This window comes from Megascapheus bottae, chromosome 3, assembly GCF_031878675.1.
Source record: "Megascapheus bottae isolate mThoBot1 chromosome 3, mThoBot2.hap1, whole genome shotgun sequence".
NCBI classification, from domain to species: domain Eukaryota; kingdom Metazoa; phylum Chordata; class Mammalia; order Rodentia; family Geomyidae; genus Megascapheus; species Megascapheus bottae.
This window is the reverse complement of record NC_143511.1, coordinates 48,934,078-48,958,244: the sequence shown is the minus strand read 5'-3', so window position 1 is coordinate 48,958,244 and position 24,167 is coordinate 48,934,078. Positions and strand designations below refer to the sequence as shown.

General features: G+C 38.6%; 1 long non-coding RNA gene across 3 annotated transcripts in view; it reads right to left on the bottom strand.

Moving 5' to 3' along the window:
- Window positions 1–2,245: 2,245 nt before the first annotated feature.
- The window catches only part of LOC150065455 (uncharacterized), a 64,608-nt gene continuing 42,686 nt past the window's right edge, over window positions 2,246–24,167 (bottom strand). For 2 of the 3 annotated variants that reach the window (XR_016534957.1, XR_016534959.1), the window contains exons 4-5: window positions 15,286–15,419; window positions 2,246–2,335 (exon numbers count right to left, since the gene is read on the bottom strand). This is a non-coding gene — a long non-coding RNA (uncharacterized LOC150065455). The remainder of the gene's footprint in view (window positions 2,336–15,285; window positions 15,420–24,167) is intronic. The other variant, XR_016534958.1, reaches the window with a different exon arrangement.

The window sequence follows — 24,167 nt, the reverse complement described above, 5'->3', positions numbered from 1 at the left end:
AGCCAAGCTCCACTTCCCGTTTTCTAGAGGTTAATTGGAGATAAGAGCCTCAGGTCCTTTTGTGCCTGGGCTGGCTTTGAACCTTGATCCTCAGATCTCAGCCTCCTGAGTAGTTAGGATTACAGGTGTGAGCCACCACACCCGGCTAAAATACAATTTTTAATAGCAAAGATACTTCATTAAAAATGGTTAACAGTCAATATTAAAAAGGTTTCATATTGTATATATGATTATTTGAAATAGGGAAGGGAAGGGGAAAAACAAGATGATTGGGAAGGGGTGGAAGAGGGAAAGTGGAAGGAAAACATGGAAAGGGGTATCAATGTTGAAGAAGTAATGTACCCACTACCTGATGAATGTAACTGTAACCCCTCTATATCACCCCAACAATAAAATACAATAACAATAAAAAGAAATAAGTAAAGAGATTTTATAGAGCAGTCATCATGGTTGAGTTACCTCTGATCATCTACCTGCAAAAGAAACTCAGACATAAACAAGTTCCATTCTTTATCTTAATATCCCAAGTTTAATGAAACCTGTCGATGAATTCCAGAAGGGAGATCTTGTTTCCTTACCGTACTTCCAGACTTGGAGTCTAGATGGCCCTGTTGCTCTAAAGTTGGCTGTGTGATGTATGATTTAGCAGGACTGTCAGGATGCTTGTGATGCCTCCCCTGGAGCAGGCAGAGGTTACTTTGTGGTATGGCTGGCATTTTGCGTGCACAGCTGGAAGGGCGCCTGGGATTTTCCATGGCTGTCATTCTTTAAACCCTCAGTCCCGAGGATAATCTATGGAAAATCAAACCTGTCCATTTTAAACTTTACTTAAATTATTGAGCATGAGAGCATGAAAAATTTAAATGTTTAGGAAAATAAGTAGGGTACATAAAAAGATTTTATTGAATTCCCTCAGATCAAGCAAGAATAGCAAATGGCTGCTTATTTAAAAACACCCTAGGAAGTTTCTGCAATTTGTAAAGAGATCTCTGGGTTCCCTTGAATATCATGGATTCAAATACTTAGGGAAAACCAAGCAGAAAAGAATATAGTTTCCTGAAACTATTTCATACATAGAGACCACTTAAAAATTTTTGATTGTAACAATAAATTATCTACTTTCAGGATGCTTAGCCTAATCCTTCAGACTGTTCAGAGACCTCTCCTGAAACAGAAACACCTTACATTATCGAATTGTATTTTCTTTAACTGTTCAGCTGATTTGTCAGCATTTGTGTATGCAAATATATATATATATATATATATATATATATGTAAAAGTTAACAAATGGAGAGGTGTTTAAAACCCCACAAATGCAATTCCTGGGACTGAAGGGTTATTTCTTCTGTTTCTGCTTTTAATTTGTATTTTGTGGCGAGCTACAAATGTTCTTAACTTTACTATTCCCTCTTGACCATTTTGGGAAAAAAAAGTTTCTTCCATTCATATAAAATTCAAATTTGGTATGCATAATGAACATGCTTTCTATCATGTGCCAGAAAGGCTGAGAGACACTCCCAGAAGAAGGGCTTAAATGGTCCTTCATACTGATGAATACACAGGTATTTTTGTTTTTGTTTTTGTCAGTCATGGGACTTGAACTCTTGGCCTGGGCACTTCTCTGAGCTCTTCAGCTCAAGGCTATCTTCTCTACCCCTTGAGCCAATGTACCACGTCCAGTTTTCTGGTGGTTAAATGGAGATAAGAGTCTTAAGGACTTTCATGCCCAGGCTGGCTTTGAACCTCGATCCTCAGATCTCAGCCTCCTGAGTAGCTAGGATTATAGGCATGAGCCATCGGCGCCCATCTTGAATATATGTTTTATATATGTGAATAGACAATGGATTTTGTTTTTCCTTTTGAATTGAGAGTTTGCACCATTATGCATGGCATTTTAAGTTCAAAATTCTTACTGAAAATATTAAAACTGTAAAAACCTACCCCTATATCATTAAAGGACAGAGAAGACCAGGGTAAGTAGTGACAAGTGCACTTCTGGGAGCAGAGTGATAGTTTAGTTTGGGGCTACCAAATAATAAAATATGAATAAATAGTCCCTGACAGGTATCAACCACATTAGAAATTTGTCACCTCTACGGACTCACTTGGTCCTCACTGTGACCCTGTAAGGTCAGATAGCTTGTTATCTTTTATGAAAGATGAGGTAAGTGAGACAGTGAGAGGTTACATAATTTTCCAAAGGTCCAAGACGAGTAGAAGAGATCAAGTTAATTTGGTGTCAGACTCAGATCTCACTATTACAACCTTCTACCACTCATACACAAAACCAGGGTGTTGCAGGGTGTTTAGATGATCTCTGGAGATGGTAGATAGCTGTGGAGGCAACCACAAATGTCATACATGAACCCTGTATGGACTTTTTTCCTCTCAGTTTTCTTTTCTCCTTTTCTTTCCCTTTGCTTCCCTTCTCTTCACTTCCGTCTTTTTGGTGCCAGTCCTGGGGTTTGACTCAGGATCTGGAGCTTCCCTGAGCTTTATCTATCTGCTCAAAGGCTCACACTTAGCCAATTGAACCACAGTACTGCTTCCAACTTTTAGAGTGGTTAGTTGGAAATAAGAGTCCCACTAACTTTCTAGCCCAAGCTGGCTTTGAACCCTGATCCTCAGATCTCAGCTTCCTGGGCAGCTAAAATTATAGACATGAGCCATGGACACCCAGCTTTTAGCTGCTTTCATCATTCATGTCTCACCTTACTCCATCTCTCTATAGCAATACTTCCTGAGATCTCCTTCCATAAAAACAGCTTGCACTAAAAACTCTTGCTTTGGATCTCTGAACCATCATTAACGCGAATGCAACTTGTAACTACACTCCCACCTGCTGGACAAAACTGAAAACTCTGATTTTTTTCTTTATTACTTTATTTTTTTAGTCATTCTTCATTTATTTTATGTTATTCCATTTTCTCTATTTTACCCTTTTATTAATGTATGTGTGTTGTACATTTGACTTGGATATTTCTGTTCCTTTTTTTTTTCTCCTTTTTTGTGCCAGTCCAGGGGACTAAACTCAGGGCCTGAGCACTATCCTTGGGCTTTCCTCAAGGCTAGCACTCTACTACTTGAGCCATAGTACCACTTCCACCTTTTCTATATACATGGCACTGAGAAATCAAACCCAGGTCGTCATGCATGTTAGGCTAGCACTCTACCACTAGGCCACACTCGTGGCCCTCTCCCTTCTTCATTGTTCTTCTCTCCTCCTTTGGTTTGCAGTCATTCTACATGAGAAGTGATACTCACTTTTCAATATTCAACCTAAAACCACATCTTCTCTCTCCCTTTCCTAATGCCCTCTACCATCAACAATTCCCTTCTGTCTACAAATGTAATAGCTCTCTCGATTATATTTTCTTTTACGTCTCTTTTCTCACCACAATCCTTCTCTGTTACCTGCTCATTTAGTAGATAACCAAGTTGCTAGGTCACTTCTTGTTTGGCATTCTGTTTATTCCTTCTTTATTCTCTTGAGCTTTTCTTCCTCAGTGCATCATGAACTAGACATTTTCTACTCATCACATTTCACTCTTCCATTTTCCCATCTACTAACTACAGAGGCCACACCTTCTAGCCTTGTAACAGCATAAACACTATAGTGATCATTAGTGTTAGCCTTCTCATCCTCTTCCCATCACCACTCCCATTGTCTAAGGCCTGTCTTTTTCATAAAGTAGCTTTTTTGTATCTATATTCCTCCAAAAATATTACCCAGGAGGTGTGGGGGAGATTTGCCATTTCCAAGGACTATTTAACTACAGGGAGGGTGTATATCACTTGTGGTTACCCCCACAGCTAAGCTCCTTCCCTCTGAGTGGAATAGAAGGCGACTCAGAGCACAATTACTGAGCCATACCCTTCCTCTCAGGAAATCAACATGAAAATTAATCACACTCCTGTCACTGCCCAGTTATTGCTAAACATGGAGAAATCTGCAGCTAAATGGTAATAATAGATTAAATCCCTAATCAAAAACTTGTACTTGGTTACATAAATGCAAATGTAGAAATATTGGTAAAACAAAAACGTATGTCTGTTCCAACGGCCAATTCCACCATAAAGGAATCAAATGAGTAATGCGCATGGCATTTCAAACAATGGACTCAAAATATCATTGACAAGAATGATCAATGCCATTAAAAAGGGGATGTGTAACTACCTAAGGAAATCAGAGAAAATACAATATCCAACTGAACTCAAAGAGAATGTCAACAGATGAAGGAAATAAGGAAGATGATTCAAGATATGCAGGAGAGACTCAAAGATATAGAAATCTTGAAATAACATCAAATGAAATTTTGGAAATAAATAACTCAGCCACCCAAATAAAAATCTCAAGAAAACATGCCAAGTTGAAAACAGAGTATCAGTGATTGAAGATAAGAGGAGCTGGATGAATGGAAGACAAAGGGGAGATACCAAGGCAAGCTGGATGAAACAGGTAAGACCTCTAGGTCACCATCAAAAGACCAAACGTACAAATCACAGATGCAGAAGGAGAAGGAAGGAGGAAGAAGAGGAAGAGAAGGAAGAGGAGGAAGAATAGGAAGAAGCCTAGCTTCCAAAAGCCCCATCAGACGCGGGGCTATGGAAGACTAAACAGGCAATATCAAAGACGAAACATTCCTAGACATAGCAAACACATTAAATAAACAAAAAAAAATGAATACTGAAAGCTGCAAAGCAGAAGGAAGAAGTTCCAAAGTCAAATCCATTAGAATAATAGCAGGTTTCTCAACACAAACCCCAAATGCAAGGAGGGCATGGAAGGATACATTCCTTCCTTAAAAGATCATAACTGTCACATTGTCAATCTTGTCTTTATAATCTAACAAAAGCTAAATAAATTCAAAACCACTAAAGCAGCACTAAACAAGCTGAGCAACAACAAAAAGATCCTATCTTAAAATTAGTTCCTGCCCAGCAAGCATGAAGCCTGAATTACTACCAAGCTGAGTTATTGAGTTACATGAAGCCCCATTACTGAGGAAAGAAAAAAGAAATCAAAAAGAAGGAAGAGAGGGAGAGAGGGAAAAGAAAGAAGAAAGAAAGAGAGTGAGGAAAGAAAGAAAGAAAGAAAGAAAGAAAGAAAGAAAGAAAGAAAGAAAGGAAGGAAGGAAGGAAGGAAGATAGGAAGATAGGAAGATAGGAAGGAAGGAAGGGGGAGGGAGAGAGAAAGGAGAGAGAGAAAAAAGGAAAGAGAGAAAGGAGAGAGATAAATGAAAGAAAAAAAGAAAGAAAAGAAAAGAAGGAAGGAGGGAGGGACAAAGGAGAGTGAGAAAGAAGGAAAGAAAGGAAGAGAGAGGAAAGAAAGAAAGATGAAAGAACAAAAGAGAGAGAAAAGAAAGTGAGAGAGAAGGAAGGAAGGAAGGAAGGAAGGAAGGAAGGAAGGAAGGAAGAAAGGAAGGAAGGAAGGAAGGAAGGAAGATATCAAGGAGAGCCAGGCATGGTGGTTCACACTTATAATCTCAGCTACTTGAGAGGAAGGAATGGGAAGGATTTTTGGTTCAAAATCAAAAATTTTAAAACAAATAAGACGGGCGAAGGCATTTATTAATGAAAAAAGTACAAGATACAATTTGAAAAATAACCTAAAACCAACCAGGGCTAGAGGTATGAATCAAATGGTAGAGTACTCAAGGCTGTGAGTTCAAGCCCAGGTATGTCAAAAATTTTTTTTCAAGGCAGAGAACTTGAGAGAAGCATTCCAAACAAGGAGAAAAGACACATGTCCCATGACAAATTAGTCTTGACTTCATAGAAACCCAGGAACCCAAATAATCATTAATAAGATACATGAAGACTTTAACAAAAATAATTCCTTATCATGATCATCAAGAACAGTCAGAACAACAAAAAGATAGTAAATTTAGGCTCACAAGTTCAGCTCAGGAAGAATATAATTTCTACATATTCAGTGAAGGTTTATTATGGAAGAGGACACGGAATCATTTGCCTGTTTCTGGAATTGCCACAGTCCCATATATCAGTGAATGCTATATTGGAAAGATGGTCCCTAGGAAAAGCTGATTTTTTTTAGAGTGGGAGAGCCAGAATAAGAGATATGAGATATGGTCACTGCTATATCACCATTCATTCTGAAGGGAAGGAGTGAGCAACATGAAGTAGCATTTATGAGCTACAGAACGAAAATAGCTATATGTACATATCTTTGGAAGAGAAAACCAATATAGTTTTATTTCCTTCCTAAATCATGCTTTCTTACAGCCTTTCAGCAATGTGGCTAAGTTATGAGGTTCATTGCTCCATGCAAATAGAGAACACAGATCCTACCTAGAGGAAAGACTCATAGGTCTCAAAGGCAAGCCTTGGAAATGGGATTTTTCTTTTTTGTATCAAGGTTCTTAAATTTCTTCAGCATGTATTTGATAGATCATATATCCAATAGATCAAATGCCAGACCATATAGAACTGAATTAGGCTTAGGGGTGCCTTTTAAACTACCAAGAACTTAAGAAAATACTATGGCCTGTATAGCTTACACAAACCATGTTTATTTCTCTAAGTTCTCTGTAGAGGTCAAGATGAACTGGTAGTACTTGCCTAGCATGCACGAAGACCCAGGTTCGATTCCTAGGTAATACATACATAGATAAAAGCCAGAAATGGTGCTATGGTTTAAATGGTAGAGCTCCTGCCTTGAGAAAGCCCAAGGACAGGCCCTGAGTTCAAGGCGCAGGACTGGTAAAAAAAAATTGTGATGACATAACTCATACCTCAGCAGTCTGGAAGCTGAGAGTTGTAGCAGAGGCCTATAGGTCTAAGCAGCATGGCATCACATGGACCTTGTTAGATAGACAGAATCTTAGGTGCTGTCTCAGACCAGTTTACAGTGCCAAAACTAACATGTGACACACTGAAATTTCTGCAGCACCGATAGAGTAAGATTCTATATGGATTCACCACTTGGTTATCAGGCACCACAGTCACCCGATGCAGCCACAAGCTTTCTCAGAGAGAAGCAAGTAAGAGAGGAAAGCCAATGTGACTCTGTTACCTAAAGTGAAGTCAGAGGTTGAGGGTAAGGAAACTGCATTTTCTTTGTCCATTTGGCAAATCAAGTCAAGTTAGATGTTAAAGCTTTCCAGGAAAGATCAGTACAAATGAAGAGGAAGCCGGAGAGGATTTTCCTGGTTTGTTTTCATTCGTCATGACTCTTTCTTGGTTTGTAGAGAGCTGGGCACACTTTGGATCACCTCTTCGTGATAGTTCATAATCCTCACTTCTCATTACCTTTTGTAATTCAACTTTCGGATTCACCTCTGAATGAGTGGAGTACAGGTCTGTGACATGAGTGCTTTTTAAATTTGCATAGCAGTACACACCTGCACAACCAGGCATTAAGTGTGTTGGCTGGGGTGACTGGCTGGATTATTTTCTCCCTTGGGATTTCTGCAAGTGTAGATGTATCTGTACACAGCTGGTAAAGAAGGTGGGCAGGACTGTCTCTACTGGAGAGAATGAAGACATCCGTAAGAAATAATTCATCTAAAAGATGACACAGTAAAGGCAAAGGAAAAAGACTCACTGGGTCTTGAAATATATGGCAAATGTTGAAAGCTAGACTTATTTTGCTATAAAGGACTTTGTAAACTTTAGCTCCCACGTAGTAGTTCAGGTAGTGCCATGTCTGTTGGACTCCAGTATGCTCAAGAAGGCGTAACTCAGGATCCAATTGGGAGGAAATAAAAATTATCTTTTGGGGCTCCCTTGATTTAGTCCATCTCATATTTCCTTAAGGAAAGCAGCCTCCAAATCTTCCCCTTCCCAGATGGATTTAAATTCTGTTTGTGCTAGCACTGCATCTCAGGACATCTCCTTCCTCACACCATTTCCAGTCAATCTTGAATGCTTGAAATTGTGGCTGCTTCCCTTACAGGCCATGACCATCCACACTGGTCCAGTCTGACATGGGTAGGTGATCAGTTAATGCTTGTCAGTTGAATGACTGGCTGAGTGAGTACGTACTTGAATCTCAAGTGCTAGGGCTAAGATTCTACCAGATTCAGCCCTAAAGAATAAAGAGGATAGATCTCCTTTTCTTGGAATATTTGTATAGCAACTGTTGTACTTTGCTGGTGCTTATATTTATTATGGGCATGGAAGTTACATTTTTCATTTAACCCTAACAGCGTCTCTTAGAATGATGTGCCAACTAAAACTAACCAGAGATAAGGTTAATTTCCAAAGATTTCAGTGGTAATCAAATCAAGACCCAAACCTTCCTAGGCCCATCTGACACTAAAATCCACTGCCTTACGGTAACTGAATCCTATAGGGAAAAAAATAGTTAATTATGGATTAACATTTATTAGAGGCACTCAATGTCTGTCCAGCATCTTTGAACATATTCTATATTTGGATAATTTTATAAAGCCCATGTCCCAAAAGTAGAAGCCTGTCACTTGTGGTTGGGAAAAGAAGAACAAATACTAGATGTAGTAATATGCCTGAAATTCCAGCACTCAGGAGGTGGAGGCAAGAGGATTGCAAGTTAGAGGCCAACCTAGTCTACATAAATAGTTTGAGGCCAGCGTGGATACATAGCCAAGTGCTGTCTTGGGAAAAAAAAGCCATACACATCAGGACCAAATGAATAAAAATATGTACATAAAGATTATAAAAACAGAAGCAATAGCAATGGTCCTAAAACTCATTCTCAGGCCTTTTCATTCTACTAAGAGACAGACAGCAGACATTCAGAGAGGCCATATCTTGAGTTATGGAATTTATGTCCTACATAATTAAGAATGCACAGAGATTTCCCATCAGGAAATCAGGGATCAGATATCATAATATCATAATAATACAATATGGCATATTAATTGCAGCTCTCCTCTCAGCTTTCATGATTTTGGAGTATAGAGACTTTCCTCTGATATAAAGAAAGATCCTGAACATCAACACTTGCCTTTGTAGTTGAATGATTTAGCAAGCTAGTGTCTTGAGCTCCAGCATGCCAACTGGGATTGAACTAAGAAAATACTAGCACTTTGGAGATCTGATACTCCAGATGGGCCGAGTGAACTGACACTAAGTGCTATTTGAAAATCAGTCTCTATCACATTACAAAGGAGCAACTCACTTCCCAGAAAACTGTCCACAAAGACTTCCTCTGGATCAGAGTTCCCACTTTTCCCTCCAATATATGTTTCAGCAAGGACGTAGCTATCTACGTGACTGAGACCCTGCCTGACAGAGGTGTGGATGCAAAACTGTAATTTGGAAGACAACAGGATTGGGCACACAGGATCATGAAATCCTTTTTCAGAAGAGGCTGGCACAGAGGTCAGTGGCTTTGGGGAGCTAAAAGTGTTCAGCATTAGTGGTATCTGCTGTAGTGTTTGCGACTCCAATGGTGTTGCCACTGGGGATCCTTCACAGTACAGCTTGGCTATTGTTTCTGTCCCTTGGTCGTCTAAGCTGATTTGCCCCTCTGGGAGTCTCTGAGCCATCTAATGGGATAAACTTAGCTGCTTCAATCAACAGTCATAGGTCTTGCTGTTTACAACTGAGAAGCAAACATGGGTCACCTACTTTATGCCAAGGATTGTCTTTTTTATCTGACTGGATTGTCATACCAAGCCTCTAAGACAGTGTGTACTGACGTACTGTCTGTAGAACTAGCATAGGATGAGGCCAACACAATCCACAGAAGAGAGATGGTGAATGGTTTTGTTCATCCAGCTGTTGAGTTTGGGTTTTGTCCAGTGGCATGACGCACACATAGGTGGGTGTGTGAGATGCACACCACAAGCTCCATCACATATCTACAGAGGCAGAGCTCACTCCAGGGACTGGCTTCCACAAACTGTTGGACTAGCTTCTCTTTTGCAATTCCAGGTTGGCAGCTGAGTGTCCTGTGCTTCTCAGGTTCTCCCACCCATTCTGTCTTTGTCTATACATTAGTACTTCAGGACAAGTGGATATTCCTAGCCTCTCAGATTTCCTCTTTTAAGACTTCATGTGTTTGTGCCCCACAGTTACATAAACTCCAGTTCCCATGTTAAATTTGTGATATCCAGTACGTGTAGTTCTCTCCCCCTGAATTGCAGTGAATGAGCAAAATGAAAAGTGGGATGGGAAATAAACTGTGTGGTAAAAATAAATCCACAGCACACAATTCTATTCAAATAACCTAGAACAATGGAAAAGTTTATAGCTTTGGCTAATCATTAAGACCTGGGCCCTAATCTCAGTTTTGTACCATATAGTTGTATGATATTCAGTAAATTACTAAACATCTCTGAGCACAGTCATCACATCCTAAAGTGAAGATCATAATCCCTCTATGAGCTATTGATGATAAAGCAAGCTTTTAAAACATTGCTAACATAGTATAATCTAATATTGGATTCTGGGGGGGGTGGGGGAAGGAAAGTGGCAGAAAAACATGGGAAGAGGTAACAATGTTCAAGAAGTAATGTATCCACTACCCCATGAATGTAACTGTAACCCCTCTGTATATCACCCCAACAATAACATTTTTTAAAATGTATTGAGAAAATGTGCTTATTGCCCATACTAATTAAGAATTATTGATTTTGGTTTGTTTGTTTTTTTCAGCTATTGGCCTTGAACTCTTGAGCTCTTTTGCTCAAGGTTAGCACTCTACCACTTTGAGTCACAATGCTACTTCTGCTTCTGTAGTGATTAACTGGAGATAAGAGTCTCATGGACTTCCCTCTCTGGGCTAGCTTTGAACCACAATACTTAGCTCTCAGCCTTCTGAATAGCTAGGATAAACTTACAGGATTGCCTATGTTACTGTTTTGATGCTTATTTATAAGTACTTTCAAGGTAAAACCTACCTTTACAAGACATATTGTTTTAAATGGTATTTAAATGTATTTACATTAAATATAGGAAAATAAAATTGAGATTATTAGGGATTACATCCACAAATTGTGCTAAAATTCCATGTATGCCTTGTTTCTTTTTAAAAATATATTTTATGTTATTGTAGTTTTTCCCTCCTGTCCCCACCTACCAGTTATATAGGTCATTTTCACCACAGTGTCTAGAAAGTACTAGTACTATATTTGTTCACCCTTGGTCCCGCCTTTTCTGAGCCCCTCCTCTTCCCTCCCAAAGGTAAATAAACTAGCAAATAAGACAAAAGGGAAAGACAAAAAATAGCAGCAGCAACAAAAATCTCTTGTTTCCATTTCTTGGAGTTTATTTCAAAAATACTGTTTTATATGTTTATATGAACATAGCTATTGAGCCTTTGTGATCTACTCTGACGAATATCTTTCTTTGGTCTCACTGTGTGAATGTCTAAAGACCTGTGAGAAAGAACGGCCAATAGACATGAAGAGGTATTGAAAATCCTTAGCTAAAAAAATAATGCAAATCAAAACAACATCGAGATTCCACCTCACCACAGTTAGAATGGCCATAATCAAGAAAACTAAAAATAACAGATACTGGCGGGAATGTGGCCAAACTGGAATGCTATTTCACTGTTGGTTGGAATGTAAACTTGTTCAACCACTCTGGAAAGCAGTGTTGAGAGTCCTCAGAAGACTAAACATAGAGCTCTCCTATGACACAGCAATCCCACTCCTAGGCATTTACCCAAATGACCACAATCAAGACCACACTAAAGCTACCAGCACAATCATGTTTACTGCAACATTGTTTACCATTACAAAGATATGGAATCAACCCAGATGCCTCTCAGTAGATGAATGGATTAAGAAGATATGGTATACATACACAATGGAATTCTGTGCTTCCATCAGAAAGAATGATATTGGGCCATTTGTAAGGAAATGAAAACACTTGGAAAAAATATATTAACTGAAGTAATCCAGACCCCCAAAATGGTTTCCCTCATTTGTGGTAACTAGACTATGCCTATAAATCTACAAGTAAACCTGCTCAGTGGTAACTATCTATATCTATACCTGTTTATATCTATGTAAGCCTTGTTTCTTTTAATGTAATTTTTTAAAGTTTAAGAGACTTTTTAGATTTTTCAAAAGATAAAAGTTTCAGTTTTTACATTTATAAATATGAAAAATGTGTCAAATCTAACAGTTTGATAACTACTATGGGGTCATCATTTATAAAATGTCACATTTAGGCAATAAGATAAAAGCAGAAGAACAGACAGAAGTTCATAGCCTGCGGACAAATATATCAGCAACTTTGAAAACAGCTCTTCCAGGACCAGGCTAATACCTTGATAATGTCTTGGCTCTTTTTTTTTTTTTTTTTTTGCCAGTCCTGGGCTTGAGCTCAGGGCCTGGGCACTGTCCTTGGACTTTTATCAAGGCTAGAGCTCTACCACTTGAGCCTCAGCACCACTTCCAGCTTTTTTTTAGGTATGTGGTACAAAGGAATCAAACCCAGGTCTTCATATATGCTAGGCAAACACTCTACCACTAGGCTGGAACCAATGCCTTGGCTCTTTGAGCTTTAGTTTCCTCAATAAATTTCTCTTACTATAATTCCTCCTACTTTCCATATGAGAAAAGTAGATGATAGATTCTTTCCTATACTTGAATTGGACAATGTGAGAAATGTAACAAGACATCTAACTGAATATTTTATGTCTAGTATGTAATTGGGTGTGGGTGAGTAGTACTGGGATGTGAATGAGTGGTGCTGAGATTTGAACTCAGGACTTGGTGTTGGCAAGGCAGGTATTCAACCACTTGAGCCATGCTGCTCATCCTTCCTAGTATGTAATTTAATGCGTATATCTTCAATAATATTAAATCATTTTTCTTTCCTTTTCAAAGACAGAGAAATTGAAGCAGAAAAAAAGCTAAGGCAATCTCAAAATGGCATCAATGAAGGGAGACAAAAGCCAGGGAAGCACCAAAGTGTGGTGAAGAATGATAGTACTGAGAGTTTTTCTGACCTGGGTTAAAATTCTAACTCTGTCCAGTACCTTTGTGATTTGAAGACCAGTTAGTTAACTCCTCCAATGTTCTATTTTAATCCTCTATTTAATAACATGATACCCTCTAATGTTTACCATGAGGCTTACATGAGGTAATTTGTAGTGTTCCATAAGTGTTACCAATGTTGGAGAATAGTGCATTATAATGCCTTCTAAAGTATTTCCTTGTAAGTGCATTTAGTATCCTAAGCAAACTGGCATTTCCAAGGCCATGCACTATGAATCAGTACAAATGCTCCTTTCTCTTACTGATTACAAAAACTAATGCAACATAATACATGGATAAGCTGACTCACATTTTGTATGACTCAGGCACATCTCCTTAAAAAAGAAAATGATTCCTCCTGACAGATTTCTGTAGATCACATTTCCAAACCTATTTTCTGTCATACACAGGAAGGCACTTGATAATCTCGAAGGAATTTTTCAGCATGCTGATTACTGCAGATAATGCATCCTTCCATCATTCACACAGGTCAGAGGGACTTGCCAGAATTCTCTTTCAAAGATTAAAAAATACATAACATCCCTTTTATCTGTCCCTTGTTTTTGCCCTGTAGAACATGAAAGGCCACCGGGATTTATTGGGTAATTCTCCAGGCCAGCACCTAATGGTGAAAACATCTTGACGTCTTAGGCTCTGCTGTGCTCATTAGGTATAGAAAGGCTCTGAGAAGATGATAGCAAATGTATTCAGATTCTTGTTTGTCTGCAGTTTGATGTAATATTGTTTTATTTTTGGTCCCCAATTGCTCAGCAAAAGAAGAAGAAAAAAAACTTGGTTAAGCTGCTGATTTCCTCTAAATTGCTGAGCAAAGGAATTGTAGCTTGATGAAATCATTTAGCACTGGCTGCTTCTATTCGAACCCTGCGGGTGGCTCTTGCTGGAATTTTGCATGAGGAATGTGATGAAATTCTTAGGGAATTGAAATAACTATGAATTTACCCATTCTACCTTGTGATTTTTCAGATTTATTTCATATCTAGGGCTCTGAAATATAAATTTCCATTTAGGTATTCAGGGAAGAAGAAAATACAATATGTAAACCCTGACCTAGTAAGATAGTTTCAATTTCTCCCATCTTTTTAAGTTCTGACACATTACAATGATCATGAATCTTGAATGGCATATACTTAGGACATTTCACAGAGTATTATGAAGATCCATTTTGGATAGAAAAACTTATGGTCAGGGCAACAATGCTAAGTGGACTTAAGCAGTCAATCAGCATATGCTTATAGAACACTTAAGTTACACCAGGACTTGTTCCAGGCATGGAGGGTACCATAAGTAATAAGAGAGAAAAATGACTAAGTCTAGAAACTAATCTGGTAGGAAGAAAGGACAAAATAATACTGAAATAACTAACATTATACTGATAAATTTTATGGAAAAAATGAGAAAGTAAGATGGTATAATAGGAACTGCTTTAAGATGAGAGAGAAAGAGATATTATTTTTACATAGTAATCAAAGAAGTTAACTATGAAAGATTACTCAGTAAAACAAGCAATATGAAGCTAGCCACTGGTGGCTCATGCCTGTAATTCTAGTTACTCAGGATCAAGGTTCAAAGCCAGGCCAGGCAGGAAAGGCCATGAGATTGTGTGTGTGTGTGTGTGTGTGTGTGTGTGTGTGTGTGTGTGTGTGTGTGTATGAGAGAGAGACAGAGACAGACAGAGAAACAGAGACAGAGAGACAGACAGAGAGAGACAGACAAAAACTGAGACAGAGACAGAAACTGAGACAGAGACAGAGACAGAGAGGCAGGATCTTGGGTCTTGAACTCAGGGTTTGGGCTGTATCCCTGAACTTATTTATTCTAGCCACTCTTTTGCTCTACCGCTTGAACCATAGCACCACTTCTGGCTTTTCTGAGTAGTTTATTGGAAATAAGAGTTTCCTAGACTTTTCTGCCCAGGCTGGCTTTGAACCATGATTCTCAGATCTCAACCTGCTGAGTAGCTGAGATTACAGGTGTGAGCCACTGGTACTCAGCTGCCATGAAATTCTTACCTCAAATTAACCATCAAAGACATCCAGAAATGGAACTATGACTCAAATGTTAAATGGCAGAGTGATAGCCTTAGGCAAAAAAAAAAAAAAAAGCTCAGGCTTCAAGTTTAAGCCCCAGGACAGCATGGAAAAGGAAAACAAAAGACAATCCATGCATTATGAGATAGAAGCAAATCTTTAAAGATCATAAGGGAGAACATTCCAAGCAAAAGAACCGGCAATGTGCAGACCCTGGAGTAGAATAAGTTAGGCATCTTAATAGACAGTAACAAATGAAGAGAACAAGGACTTAAGGAAGGCAGTTATATATCACCTGATGAGCCACAGAAGAGTCTGGGATTCATTGTTATTGCAATTGGAAGCCTTTATGGGTTTCAGCTAGGGCAAGGCCATGATCTGACTTGTGCTGTCCAATGTTTTTCTTGGTAGCTCCTGTGGAAGCTGCGTCTGAAGTGAACAAGACATAATGAAATAAGAGCTAGGAAGCCACTGTAGTAGTCCAGATGGTTGTTAACGGTGGTTCATATGAGATGGCAGCCAGGGAAAGCTCAGACTACTTTTTTGTTGTTGTTGTTGTTTTTTTATTATTTTTTTATTGTAATTAGTAAAAGGGTTACATGATATTTGCCAGATAGAGGTGCATTAATTCACATACATTGATACCCTTTCACATGTCTTGGTACCCGTTTCCCTCCCCCCCCACACCCCCCACCCGTCTTGGTTTTCCCCCCTTCCCTATCAAATTTCAAATATCCAAATACAAATAAATTCAGTATATCAGATAACAAAGTGAGATACTATACCAGTATGAGATAACCAAGGGACAGCAAAGGAGATGAGAGACAACATAGTACATTAAGGACAACAATAATTCATTATATGGCTTTTGTTTCACTATCCTGGAGGTCCTTTCAATTAGCTTCACATTATATGTCCTTATGTATCAAGATTTTGCTCTATTGCAAATCTCTGCTAGTAGAGCCCAAGGTTTCTACTGATTATGACGAATGAGGGAAACCATTGAGCCTAAGTTCCTTTGAGTCTGGCTTACTTCACTTAATATGATTTTTTCTAAGTCTTTCCATTTCCTGACAAATGGGGAGATGTCATTCTTTCTGACAGCAGCATAGAATTCCATTGTGTACAAATACCACAACTTGTTGATCCACTCATCAACTGAGGGACATCTAGGTTGGTTCCATATCTTTGCTATGGTGAAGAGTGCTGCTATGAACATTGTTGTGCTAGTGGGTTTAGTATGTCCTTGTTTCTGGGTGGTTGGGTAAATGCCAAGTAGTGGAATTGCTGGGTCATAGGGGAGTTCTATGTTTAGCCTTTTGAGGCACTGCCACACTGCTTTCCATAGTGGTTGAATGAGTTTGCACTCCCACCAACAGTGTAGTAGTGATCCCTCCTGGCCACATCCCCTCCAGCATCTGTTGTCATTCGTTTTCCTGATCCTGGCCATTCTAGCTGGAGTGAGGTGGAATCTTAGAGTTGTTTTGATTTGCATTTCTTTTATGACCAGAGATGTTGAGCATTTCTTCATGTGTCTATAGGCCATTTTTGTTTCTTCTTCAGAAAAGACTCTAAGTCTTTGGCCCATTTTTTAATGGGATGGTTGTTACTTTGGAGGTTAGTTTTGGAGTGATTCAATTTTTTGAGTTGTTGATATATTTTCGATATGAGGCCTTTGTCCGTTGTTTGGTTGGTGAAGATCTTCTCCCACTCTGTAGGCTACCTAATTAATTTACTAGCTATGTCCTTTGCCATATAAAAGCTCTGCAGTTTAATGCAGTCCCACTTATCCAGCCTTTCTCTGATTTGTTGTGATTCTTGGTCCTTATTAAGAAAGTTTCAACCTGTGCCAAGGAGGCCTAGTGTATCTCCTATTCCTTCCTGTAGAGTTTTCAGTGTGTCAGCTTTTACCTCCAGGTCTTTGATCCATTTGGAGTTAATTCTAGTGCAAGGTGACAAAGAAGGATCCAGCTTTAGTTTTCTGTAGGTGCTTAACCAGTTCTGCCAGCACCACTTGTTGAAGAGGCTGTCTTTCTTCCATTCTATTTTTTTGGCTCCCTTGTCAAAGATTAGGTGGCCATAGGTCAGACTACGTTTTTAAGGGAAGAAAAAAGAACTTACTTATAGACTAGTTGTAGTCTGTGAGTACAGGAGAGAGATCAAGAATGCTTTACTTACACAATAGGAAATGTTAGAGTAGGGGATGATGGCTAAAGCCTGGATTAGAAGAAATCAATAGTTCCTTTCTAGATATGCTAAATTTGAGATGCTTATCAGACATTTAAGTACTCTCACTAATAGGAAAGGTCCTGAAGGAATCCCAAATTTGAGACTTGTCAGCAGACAGAGGCTATTAAAAGCTATGGGGTTGAATGAGATCACTTACAAATGGAGATGTCAAGATAAGATATCAAGGACACCACCTTCAGGTATCCTGATATTTAAGGTCAATGGAGGAGAAATCCTCAATGATAAAAAAAAAAAGAGTCAAACCAATGTGCCCACAAAGAAACTATTTTAGAGAGGAAGTAATTAATTGTGCCAAATTCCAACGGTAGACCAAGTAACAGGGCTTAAGCAAGAGCTCAGTACATTAAAAAAAAATTATGATCTTTAACTTGCTGTACAAAGAAGCTGCCATTTAACAGAGAAGTATATGAATACAATATTCCTTTAATTAATGTCACCCCTTTCAACATTCTTACTCATCCTCCCCAACCCACCCCTGCCCTCACTTTTCTGTGTGTGGGGGGGTTTGCTGGAGATTGGATCCAGGGCCTTTCATTCAGGCTATGCAAGAACTCTGCCAACTGAGCCACATCTTCATTACGCGTCAACAATAACCCGGTAGTACAGACAAGGAAATGGAAGCCTAGATATGCTAATATGTCAAGAACAGTGGGCTCATTGCATCTTAATTTAACTAAGTTAGAACTACATTTCCAAATTTTCCTTCACCAATATGGCACCATATAAGAAGATATTTGTGCTGCACTTGGGTGGCAGAAACAAGCCCACAGCTATTGTTCTATGAAGGTTGATACAAGATACCAGGTAGCCGCTTACTCGCCATGTTGCTGCTGTATTTTCTTGCCCTAATGGCTTGGGAACATTGATTTCCTCTGGTTTTTCCAACTACTGAGTCAAGGCTATGTGCAGCCTATTAGGTTGTCCACAAAGAGTGCCACGAGATTCTTCAGCAGGAGCTTCCTGTGATGGGGTTCTGTGTGATGAGAAATTCATCATATTTTTGCTATGAACTCCAGATTCTTTTCACAGATCTGTTTTCCTAGTTTCTCTCAGCCCTACCCTCTCTTAAACTCCAAGCTTTTCTCCAACATTTTTCCTCTCAGAGATGACCTACAGCAAGACAAATATGAAAGCAGCAGTTTCTATATAGAAAAACAATCATACTCTGTATCATCCAGAGTGGGTATGCTTCCCTTACCCCCTACCTCACACGTCAGAGAGCAAAGAAACCCAAATCCAAGCCCTATTTATGTAAATTACAGGTCCTTCCACTCTGCTCTTTCAGTCTACCTCAGCCTCACTAGTAAATGACATATTTAATGAAAAAAGATAGGAAAAAAAACCCCACAGAATCAAAAGTAAAAATCTCACAGACAGTATTTGGCGCCACTAAGATGTAATCACTCCAAAATAGGGGCAATCAATATTACACTCCTGGGGCTGGAGGCGCTGAGTGGGGTGGGGTAAACCCCACTGATGAATTCTCATCAGCCATTCTCTGACTTGTTAGTGAACAAGGTTGGTGAGGACATAAGGAGAATGCAGAAGACTAGAGAACAAGTTTGGGTAAAGGAAACCAAAGGCAGGTTATGAGTAGAGCATCCAAGTCATTTATACCTGCTCAAAAATGAATTGAAAAGAAACAGTGCTAATTATATAAACAGTTCTCAGGAAACATTCTTCAATCCACTAAGCAAACAGGAATATAAACATTTTAATGCTGATTTTTTAATTTAAAAGCAAACCAGTTCCTACTCACAGTGGTGGAGGGAAAAACAGAGTGAAGGGCAATGAGTCAATCATATGCTGGCTTTTCTCCTCCAGGGTTTTGAGTTACATTTCTGGCAGAGGGAGGAGATGAATGTAATGAAGAGGAAGCCTGAGAATCTACCTCTGAGTTTGCAGCATGGCCTTTCTGGAGCTATTACTTTTATTTGTGTAGAAGACAACGAGCAGAGAAGAGAAAGAATGGGTTACACAAAAGAGAGAAGGGATGGGATGAGGGCTAGATGATTTGACTGAGAGAGGATGCCCAGTTGCCATTAACAAATGAAGACCTTTTTCTGAGGTTGGTGAGTAATTTAAAAGTATTTTCCAAGCTGGGTGCAGGTGGCTCGTGCCTGTAATCCTGCTACGCAAGAGGCTGAGATCTGAGTATTGCAGTCTAAAACCAGCTTGGGCACAAAAGTCCATGAGACTCTTATCTCCAATTAACCATAAGAAAACCAAAAGTGGCACTATGGCTCAAAGAGTAGAGCACTAGCCTTGAGCTGAAGAGCTCAGGGACAGCATCCAGGCCCAGAGTTCAAACCCCATGATGAAAGAAAGAAAGAAAGAAAGAAAGAAAGAAAGAAAGAAAGAAAGAAAGGAAGGAAGGAAGGAAGGAAGGAAGGAAGGAAGGAAGGAAGGAAGGAAAGAAAGAAAGAAAAGAAAGGAAGGAAGGAAGGAAGGAGTGAGAGAGAGAGAGAGAGAGAGAGAGAGAGAGAGAGAGAGAGAGAGAGAGAGAGAGAGAGAGAGAGAGAGAGGGAGGGAGGGAGGGAGGGAAAGAGAAAGAAAGAATTATGGAGTATCATCATTGTCTCTCTTGAGAGTGGACTATTTTGAAGGCTATAACTTTTTGGCAGTATAATTTGAGAGGAGGATGGATGACACTGTGGGTATCACTACGGATATTTGGTTTTTAATTATTTATGTCCTACCTTCTTCCAGAAGTCCTTTAAAACAGTTTCCAAAAGTATTGTGGAGTAATGAACATAACTAGAGAAAAAGAAAATATAGACACTAGGGTGGAATTTAGTGGAAGAACATATTTAGCAAGTATTAAAGCCTTGAGTTTAATCCCTAGCATGTACCCCCCCACACACCCATACAAATTCAAGTCATGACCCTGACATACCTGGTGGTGAACTGGCTGGACAGGACACTACCCCACTGCGCTAGAAAACTTGCACCCAATTCTGACTTTCTCATTAAGAGCTCCAACTTCCCTACTGACCTCCAGGACTCCAGATGCTATGTAGTTACTTTCCCAGAGTTACTGCTGACAGGAGGCACTTAAGTTCTTAGTTCTTAGGTCCAAGCACCCCCAGCCCCTGCACACCCTGATAACATTTTCCTACTTGTTCCACAGTGGGCACTGCTGACCTCTCCCCTAGCAGCAGTCTGCATGTTTTCCATACAAAGTGCCCCTGCATAAGGTATTAACAGACCTACAGTCTAGCGATTTTGAAGTCCAGCTCCAAACAGCTGCTCCTTCTGGTGTCACCTCCAAATCTCAGCAGTTCACATAACAGGAAAATGAAATAAGTACATGTGTAAAATGATAGGAATGTTCATGAAAAGGTGAGAAAGAGAAAATAGATATGGTAGAGGGGGTCAACTTGTTCAAGAACACTGTGAAAATATCCAAATGAACCCCATGACATCACAAATGTATGTGAATTCAAAAGTAAAACAAAAATAGCCACCCATGACTCACATGTGCACTCCTAGCTAATCAAGAAACTGAGATCTGAGGACTATGATTTGAAGCCAGCGTTCTAATTACTCAGGAAAAAATCCAGACTTGGTAGAGCACTAGCAGTGAGTAGAAAAAAGCTAAGGATCAATGCGCAGGCCTAGGCCCTAGAAATGGCAATCAATAGAAAATAACATGGACGCAGAACTGATTACATAAATTAAGTCTATGTCATGAAGTGACACCTCTTACAACCTAGAGATTCCCACTGATTCATGTACTTTAGTATCCAGTGTTCCAATGTTCCTTAGTATCTAAAGCAAGAATCCAAGTATCTGTTCTACATGATCATTGCTAAGCTACTTTCTCCAGATTCCATTTACTGTTTCTAGAACCCCATAGAAAACCTCGACATGCCACATTTGGGGCAGGGGAAGGTAATTTCTTGCTTGTCTTTATACTACAGACAGGTCATCTCAGAATCAGCTTCAGTCATGCTGTCATATAGAGACTATAACCTTATAGAATATATAAGGACTTACTAAAAGAAATGCCTACATAGAAAAAAATCTAATTAGATACATAATGATCATTGCATACAGAATTTGTAGGCCAATTTTAATAGCTTTTCTTTCTCACTAGCTATTTTCCCCTCTTCCTAGACCCAATCTCTTCACAGGCTCCAGCTAAACTTCTACACAGAATATTTTAACTCTAATTTTTCTATAGGAAATACAGCACACCCCAATAGTTCCATAAAAGGGAAATAAATTTATTTTTCCTGAATTTTAGATCCTTCTTTTTTTCTAAAAAAATCATAATAATCTTCATAGATGTTATTTCTGTAAGGAGTTGCCTTAGAGTTCAAAAGAAATTTAGCTCCCACATGGCCCAAAATTCTCCATTCTGAGTTTTTAATCTTTACCCTTGCCAAAGATAAATGAAGTATTTCTTCAAAGCTAAAAATTAGTCCTCTTTGGCAGTGAATCAGAAAACAAATAACATCTTTAAATTTAAAATATTGCAAACAATATAGACTAAATATTTGTGGTGGGCCATAAATATGATCTTAAATCTTATATAACCACTATGAAGGAAGATATGATTCATTTTATTTCAAGGTATCTATCTATAAGATAAAAATAAAATTTCCCAATGGCATTGGCAGAGGAAGAGAAAGAGTGTGGGAGGAAAGGAGAGAGTCATGTAATAAAATCCTCTTTCACAATATTCTTATAGTTAATTTCACAGCGAATTTATGAGGCTATTTCTTTATAGGTAGCCTCTTATTGGGTCCAAGCAGTTCTATAGAGCCTCAACATAAAGCAGGCTAAGAGCGTAGCTTGTCTTAAGAGAAAGATCTTAAATTTTTCAGGTAGAGATTCCTGTCACTGCCCCTTACAGATGGCTTCCAAGAATTCTATGAATTGATAGAGATACAATTACAATTATTTTACTTCCATCACCATTCTTATTTCAAACCTGTCTTGTCTTCAGAATCATACATCATAATGTCAGTGCATAAACTGAGATGTTTTGTCTATTCTAAATTAACATGGATGACATAGATATGATTGTACATGCTTAGAATCTTAATACAAGTAATAATTCCTCATGATTTTCTACTGAACCTGTGCAGACCCTTATGCTTACACGCATCTTTTTTATGTGTATGTGAAGGCTTGCATAAGTTGGAAACTATTAAAGGAAAGAGAGCATTGATATGTCCTCAGATCTAGCTTTTACAGCCAAATATGTTGATGCTAACAATGATAAAGATCACACATACTGACTAAAAAAGAACAAAGAAAAAAACCAGACTAATGATTCTATCAAATCTTAAAAATTTTCCCAAACACTTCATTTCATTTATATGAAGTAGATAAGGCTCTTTATCGCATAACTGAACCACAACTGGACAGGCCTTGGTTATTCCATATAACTGGAAAAGCTCACTTTGTATATGACTTGGGACAGGAAAAGCAATCTGAATCAGTAGCTTATTGCAGTAACTAATATTGCGTCCCAATCCTTTTCACATTTTGAAAGCACATTCAAGGATGAACTGGCAGCTAATCATCATTTCTTTCAACTGACAACTGGATGAAACCATTGTAGTCACAACTTACTTTGAGCTGATAGGTATAGGTCAGTGCTTCAAAGAATTCCTCTTTTCCTGAGCCCTGATTTGAGTTTCTTTGCCAAAAAAACTTCCCCCTGAGGATCATGTTGGTATTCTGTACACAGATGGAACCCTTGCAGGACACATCTGGCTTGCTGCTTTGATGAACATATGTCATCATGACTCATGGTATCCTTATCTGCATGCATTTCAGTTAGACTCTGCCAGCCAACTCATGGGAAGGTTTTGTTATCCAATTCGAAGTAAATCTTCCATTTCATCAGAAACAGAGACTGATTCACCTCATTTCTATTGATTTTTTGAGAAATAGGATCCAAATAGCAATGATTTTACTAAGCAAAAGTTCACACATTTTCTTGAGGGCTGATTGAAATTAAGTTTTTGAGAAAGAAAAGGAAAATCTGCTCTGCATGATCTGGAAGGAAGGTATTCATTCTTGATTTGATTTTATTCCTGGCCTTCAGCAAGGTTAAAGTCCTTCCATTCAACACAACACACAAACTTAAATAAAAAATCCACTCTGGTAAGCTAAAGGGGGTTTTGTTTTTGTTGTTGTTATTCTGGATGCTAAAGCTAGGCATAGAAAACGAATTAAATTAACTTTCTAAAGTTAGAAATGCTTTTGGAAATAAAGAAGACACAGCCCTAGAGATTTCATTAGAGGTGGAAATATGAAGAGGAAGAAACATTTCTCAGACCATTTGCTTAATATTTTGAAGCAGTGTCAGAGACATCCTTTCCTTGATCCCATAGCCAGCACCAACGATGTGGACATGGGTAAAGATGACCTCATCCACCAGGAAAAAGCAAATGATGCCATAAAAATTCAGCTTGGAGAATCTTGAGGGAATTCAAGTGTCTGGAAGTAAGTGTGTCCTTGTCTAACAAAAGAAGATATTGATAATTGCAGCTAAAAAAATTCAGCCATTGAAATGAAAATTGGAAAAGTAGTTGGGTCAAAGTCATATGCATTTCCATATTCAAGATCATCTTGAAAATTTCAACCTTTTGTTCGGGCAAAGAACAATTTCCCTTTTTCCTGAAGTAAACTTTCAGAATTAAATTCCACAGTAATTTTTTCTTGAGTTTCTTGGATTTTTTTCACCAAAAATTCAATTTGTTGAGATAAAATGAATTATAAGGCAACATTATGACAATTTTATATCAACACATTTAAAAAATGTATGTAAGATGGGCAAATTCCCAAGGGACACAAATTACTGAAATAAAAGTTCTTAAGTAAATCAAATTCATAATGAAAACTCTTCCCACCAAGTAAAATCAAGATTCAGATTACTTCACCAGGAAATTTACTGGTAAATATTTA